General features: G+C 36.6%; 1 long non-coding RNA gene across 1 annotated transcript; it reads left to right on the top strand.

Annotated features, from left to right (window-relative positions):
* Positions 1-1,376: 1,376 nt before the first annotated feature.
* On the top strand, positions 1,377-2,644 carry LOC112180058. The gene is made up of 4 exons (XR_002928038.2): positions 1,377-1,584; positions 1,861-2,161; positions 2,334-2,449; positions 2,630-2,644. It is a non-coding gene; the product is annotated as an uncharacterized LOC112180058 (long non-coding RNA).
* Positions 2,645-6,765: the final 4,121 nt, after the last annotated feature.

The raw sequence follows: 6,765 nt of genomic DNA, 5'->3' as shown, positions 1-6,765 counted from the left end.
GCGGCAAATTTCCCTCATTCTTTTGACAAATATCATTTATGTATACTCTCGTACAACAGTTTTTTAATTGCTCCATTGTAGCATTGGAGGAACAAAGTATGCCACCACAATCAGATAAAAGAAAAGAAAAGAAAGATAAGACAGGTTCCCCTCTCTCTGAGTAAAACTCTAAGCCTAAGCCCCTCTTGACAAAAGCTATTCTCGGTCCCAAACTCCCAACTCCTTTGTTTCTCCCCCGAAATCCAAATCCCCTTCCTCGCTGCCCTTTGTTGCTTCTATTCTTTCTCCCTGAAATCCAAATCCTCTTGGGCAACGGAGGAGATAGAGTGCCCCAGATCTCCTTTCACTCTAGGGTTAATTGAAGATATGCAGAAGGTGAAGGTGAGCAAGATGGTGAACGTGAACGTGTTGTCCTGCTTCTACGAGGCCTTGCTGTCATGGGCTTGCGAGGAGAAAGTCCACGCCACCACAAGCTCGCCAACGAGAATTTCGCAGACGTACATGGACGACATCAAGGCAATCCTCGACCGCAAGGACCACTGCCTCAACGTCAACATCTCCGATCTCCACTTCTTCGGCGACCTCGGCAATAGGTCAGTTCACTTTTCTCTACTACTCTAGCTTAATAGCTTCAATTTATTCTAGGTTTTCTGGCAAATCCTAATTTGATTTTCAATTTGGGAATTTCGAATTCAGGATTCTCATAAATCTGAGTGATTCAAGCGTTTAACGATGCGGCCACAGAGGTCGCTAACAAGATAGATTCTAAGTACTTGAAAGTCGCTAGCAAGCATTTCAATTTGGGAATTTGGAATTCAAGATTTGTTGGGTGTCATCAAGTCAGCCCTTGCTGAAGACACTGGGGATCGAGGTTGAAACCTTCTTTGGTTTTCTTGATGCACCAATTTTAAATGGTTTTAAAGTTGAGATCTTCAAGACTTATTTACTTTTCAAAACATTTTAAGCACTGCACTTTGTGTGCTTGAATGTTTTTGTCCTTTGAGTCTAGCATGATTGGTTTACATTTTGATACAGGTTGAGTGGTCACAAAAGGATGGAGACTCCGTACATAAAGGCTTAGAGTCTGGAAAAGTTTATGGTAACTCCGGAGTATCAGTAATCTTTCTTGTCCTAGTTGTTTATGGGGATTTTGCTATAGACAGCTAGGCATGTTCATTCAATTTTCTTAATCCCATATGCATTATATGCAGTCATTTGTCATATACTGAATGATATAATTTAGAGGATGACGGTTAAGTCTAGCTCTGCTTTTGAACCATATATTTCCTACTATTTGTGATCATTGTGGAATTTGAGTGCATAGTTAAACATATAACATGATTAATAATGTTTTCTGGTTTCTAATTCTGGTTTCTGTCTCCGGTAATGAGCCACAGGAGTGTGCAGCGGACAATGCAGGCTCACTTGCTTTTAATAGAAACAAAAGCCAGAGTGATGAGAAGTCAGTTTCCAAACTAAATCCAATGTTTCCTGCCCCCAAGTTCGGAGGTTCTGAAGCAATGGCTTCTGTCTTTGCTAGGAGATTAGATGCTCTTAAGCACATCAGCCCATCTGGCATAACAGGTAATGCTGCTGATAAATTCATGACCTGTTTCTTTTGTGGCATAAAAGGTCACCATTTACGAGAGTGTTCGCAGATAAAAAATGCTGAACTTCAGGATTTACCAAGTAAATTCAAGTCCTATAATGGAGCAGAGTATTTGTCTTCTTTCTGCATTAGATGTTTTGAATGCAGTCATTGGGCTGTTGCATGTTCTAATGCGACCTCAGTGGGACAACCTCAATTGGAATGTAATTTGTCTTATTACTACAGTCCTAATCAAACTAAGCTTAACGCAGAAGGAAATATGAAGCTCCTAACTGGTGAAGAGAGTCGATCTAAAGCTTCTGTGGATCAGGATGACTCGAGAGTGGAGACAGATCTCAATTTGAGCTGAAAATTAAATTCAGCCTCCAAGAAGATGAGACATTCTTCAAATTCAGTTAAAAGATACAGTGCTTCAAGCTCTGGGCAAAATAACATCAAACAAAAACCGGTCATCCCTTTGTCACAGTTTGTCAATATACCAGTTACAGATGTACCTAAAGGAATTTATGACTCTGTAAAAAGGCTTCGCTTGTCTCGCACAGATGTCCTGAAGTAAGTAGAGCACCAACTGGCATTTCACTAGTATATTTGGTTTTCTTGGTTCCTATTCTGTCATTACCTAAAGTAATGAGAACTAATACAACTAAAAGGAACACCTTTGCTACTTGTCCTTGTGACGTGTTATATATTTAAATATGGTCTCTTGTGATTTTTCATGCATCAGATGGATGGATTCTCATACCTCACTCTCAAATCTGGTGGGGTTTTTCTTGCGTCTGCGGCTTGGTAAATCTGAAACAGGACTAGGTGGAACTAGATACTATGTGTCATGTATAACTGGTATAACTAAATATTCATCATGCTTGTGTACTTGCTGAACAGAAAATCCATATTTTACGAGGATAATCTGATTGTGTTTATCAAACTAGTGTGTGGTTTTAATGCTTTCTGATAAGTAAGCTAATAAATAGCTAATGAATTTCCCCTTTGTGTTTTCTTTTGGCTTTCAAGGCACAAAAGGTTGTCAGAGGGAAAGTCATCCACAGAATGCCAAAAAATCTGTATCTGTCATTGTTGGGGAGATTAGATGTGTGGTTGAGGCCCAGTATGTATCCAACCATGATTTCCTTGAGGTAATTATCTGACTTGCTAACCCTCTCGATCCAACTTCTTGAAATGTATCTATTTGCATTCTCACTATAAGTTTTCTCTTGTTTGTTTTGATCAATTGGCTTTCTCCCCTTTTTGTGAGTTTGATTAGTTGGGAATATGCTTGCTTCTCACTGTGTATAATTGATAAAGGCTGATAGATAAAGGCTATCTACGCCTGTTTCTCTTCATGACTCCTTTGATTCTTTGTTGGCTGTTTTAGCCTATAGTCGTTGGCCAAAGGGTTCTGTCATCATAGGACTTACCTCTACAGTACTACTTATGATCTGGTCTGTAAGGGTTCACTACTTATAAGGGTTCCATCATAAAATTCTTCGTTGGTAGTTTTAACCTATTGGTCACTGTCATCATGAAATTTACTACCAATTATTCATGTAGTTTTGTTCTATTATTCATGTAGGGTAGGCTCTTATTATATGCATGTGGTTTACGTTTTATTAGTACTAATGAAGCTCTGTTGCTTAGGCATTAGACTGGCCATGTAAAATGAACTAAAAACATTATAAGTGTACTGCAACAATTGATGAGGTTGCTGTTGGTGTATTAATTTCTTATTGGCATATCTTGATCATTTACTATTTTCAACAACAATTTACTATAATTTTTTTCTTTTCTTTTTCCTTGTCTGCATGGTAAAGGAGAAATCTGTCCAGTTTATTATGAGTGTGGAGGATATATAAAACATATTTCTTATGAGTGTGTTACAAGCCAACTTGCACATCTCGCTAATCCTTAAGTTCGTCTGGGTATTTGCCAAATGAACCTGCTCATGGTGTGTGCTAGGCTTGTGAGCTTAGAATTGGGTAGACGTGGAACAAGGTCAAGAAGTATTTTGTTAGAATTATTTCATTGCATGTCTTCTCATTTTCTTTATCTTAATGTTGATTCACCTCTTAAACTTGAAAAAAAAAATGCAGGGAATCCTTGTATTTGCTTCTATCATGACAACACTGGGACTGCAGATCATTTTAGAGTCTATGCGCACCCTAATTTCATATGTAAGTTATTATGACCTGACATTGTAATCATCTAAAATGTTTGACATTGTAATCAAATGTTCACATATCACTTATTTACATATCACACCAAAAGAGTAATCATGTTTCCTTTCCCTCTAGTTTCTCTCCATGCTTTAGTTTTACTGTAATTATGATTCTATATGTAATGTTAATCATATGCACTAATCATGATTAGAAGGTTAGAACACTGTTCTTTTTAATTGAACTGGTGAGTTGCATGCCTCACATGATTGTTCTTTTTCAGTTAACTTGCTATTGTTCTTTTTCAGTTAACTTGCTAGTATAATTCATGTATTAACATATGGGAACTAATTTATGGTATCCTTAATCAGGGTACTAATCAGCATGCAAATGTAAATATGGTATCCTTATTTCAGTACTTCAACTTCACTGCACATTCAAATGTAAGTATGTTCTTTCATTTGTATTGATAGAACTGTAAGTTTGGATTTGGAAGTATTGATTTTCATTATCAAGCTTGAAACTTTAGTGGTATATCCTCATGTGGTCTGGTGACAGAAATGACCTGTACAGTTTGTTGTTTGCAAGTAAGAGAGCTGAAATAAGCGAAAGGCTACCCCTGCATTGAGAATGAGAGCTCGACCCATCACTTAAAGATCTTGCAGGAGAGTTGGAAGGAGCCATCAAGTTGGTTGAAGGAAAGCATTTTGTTAAGTTCTGATGATACATATATTCACATGCAGCAACTGCATATGTGCATGTTTTATATTGTATCAGCTTTTTCTCTTTTTAATTGTTAGCTAGAATGCTTTCTTTTTTTGTTACATGGTATAGATGAATGTATGGATGATTGATAAATACTAGCTCTTTTGGTACATGCTTGAATTAGAGTACTTCAGTACTTAATATATAGAGCATTATTTTGTGCAAATATTCCAGGTAAATAATCGATAATGAACGAACAATAGTAAATTAAATTACGTTGTATGAATACGCATGTCGTCAATCACACAACAAACCACTTATAATCACACAATAGTAGCTATAAAATTATGTCGTCACATTAGTACTCACACAACAGAATAAATGGGTATCAGTAGTCCAATGTTAAATCACACAACGGTATAGAAACAATGTGTTGTATGACTTGTGAAGAATTCAACACTGAGCCTCACACATACAACAGTTACTTATGATACCTGTTGTGTGAAGGAACAACCAACAACAGTCGCCATATGTTTCTGTTGTATGATAAGTTAACCAACAACAGCGTGTATGTTCTGTTGTCTGAGTGTTATTTTTTTGTTGTGTGAGAAGTTAACCAACAACAGCATGTGCTTACTTCTGTTGTCTGATCACCATCGAAAATGCGCCGCATCCAATTTCTGGCATTGGCATGCGCAGAATTAGTGCAACGGTTATAAGCAATGCGTTGTTTCTATGATATTCAGATAACGGTGTTTCACCGTTGTGTGAGTGTGCTCATCACACAACATCGAGATAGACGACAGACATGGTCCACATCACACAACAGATTTCCACCGTTGTGTGATGCAGTTTTTGTAGTAGTGTATCAAAGTGTAACATAGAAAGTAGGGCTCGTCAACGGGCCGGGCTGGGCATTCATAGCGGGCTTGGGCCGGGCTTTATTGTAAATTGAAGTATCCAAGCCCGTCCATATAAAGCGGGCCTTGCGGGATTTTTTGGGCCGGGTCTTGCGGGTTTTTTTATAAATAAATCTTTAAAGACACTAATTTTTTTATAAATCTATATTTATATATCATACACTCTTATAGCTAAATTTAAAGCTATTGATTTTCCTTATTCTCCTGCAAATAACTAAATATGTCGATTGTTGTGTAGGGAAATAAGGGTCTCCCACAAAGAATTAAGTTAAACTAAAACCTTCAACAAAAGTCACAAAACGTGACTGTAGTTCCTACTGAACAGAAGTCTAAAAACAAACTAAAAACCTAACCAAAACAACCCAGAAAAATATGAAAATTTATAGAGACGTACTAGACACACAAGAAGTCCAGCACACAAAATTTGGTAAATTTTGGAGTTAATTTACTATATTAAATAAATACGTCAAAACAGATGACAGGAAGAAAACGAAACTGAGACAGGTTTGAGATTGGTTGATATCCTTCCTTTTGCTCTTATTTCTTTCCTTGCTTCGGAAAACCTAATAAACATAAAAACAACTAAACTAACCTGAAAATAAGATAAACTAACAAAGTAAATATGGGAATTAACAATATTATTATCACATAATTATGTTCCTATCACACTCCAAAGAGCAACCTCTATTAATTCAAAGAAACTGGGAAAACCTACCGTTGGATGTGATTATTACAATAAATTATGAGTGTGGTTAAAAATTTAGTCAATTTCACCATAGTTTCAAACCCAATCGAATTGGTCAACCGTAGTCACTTGTAGGTTTTCTTGGTTGACCGATGACATTACGACCGCAAAACGTGATTATTTTTTTACATCACATTTGTAAATATTTCATCGATGGATGTGCGTGGACATAAGATAAAAATTTTAATTTTAATTACAAATACGTTGGCCTATACCAATTTGCCTCATAAGTTGTATGACTTATACATTGCATTTAAATTGTTGAGGTCCATTCTAAAGCAACCATGAAGCGGAAGATGAATATGGAGAAACCAACCGCTTGATGGAGAGATTGTAATATTTTATGGTGGTTGTAAAAAATCCAGCCAATTTAGTTCTCGTTTCGAATTCGATCAACTAGGTCAAACTTAGTTACTCTTATAAATCTATATTTATATATCATACACTCCAAAGAGCAACCTCTATAAATTCAAATAAAATGAAAAAATCGACTGGTGGATGTGATTATTACAATAAATTATGAGTGTGGTAAAAAATTTAGCCAATTTCACCATATTTTCGAATCCGATCGAATTGGTCAACCTTTGTCACTTGTATGTCTTCTTGGTTGACCGATGACATGAGGACTGCGAAACG

Source organism: Rosa chinensis, chromosome 7 (assembly GCF_002994745.2).
Source record: "Rosa chinensis cultivar Old Blush chromosome 7, RchiOBHm-V2, whole genome shotgun sequence".
NCBI lineage: Eukaryota > Viridiplantae > Streptophyta > Magnoliopsida > Rosales > Rosaceae > Rosa > Rosa chinensis.
The sequence above is the reverse complement of the archived record's forward strand: the minus strand, read 5'-3'. Positions and strand labels throughout refer to the sequence as shown.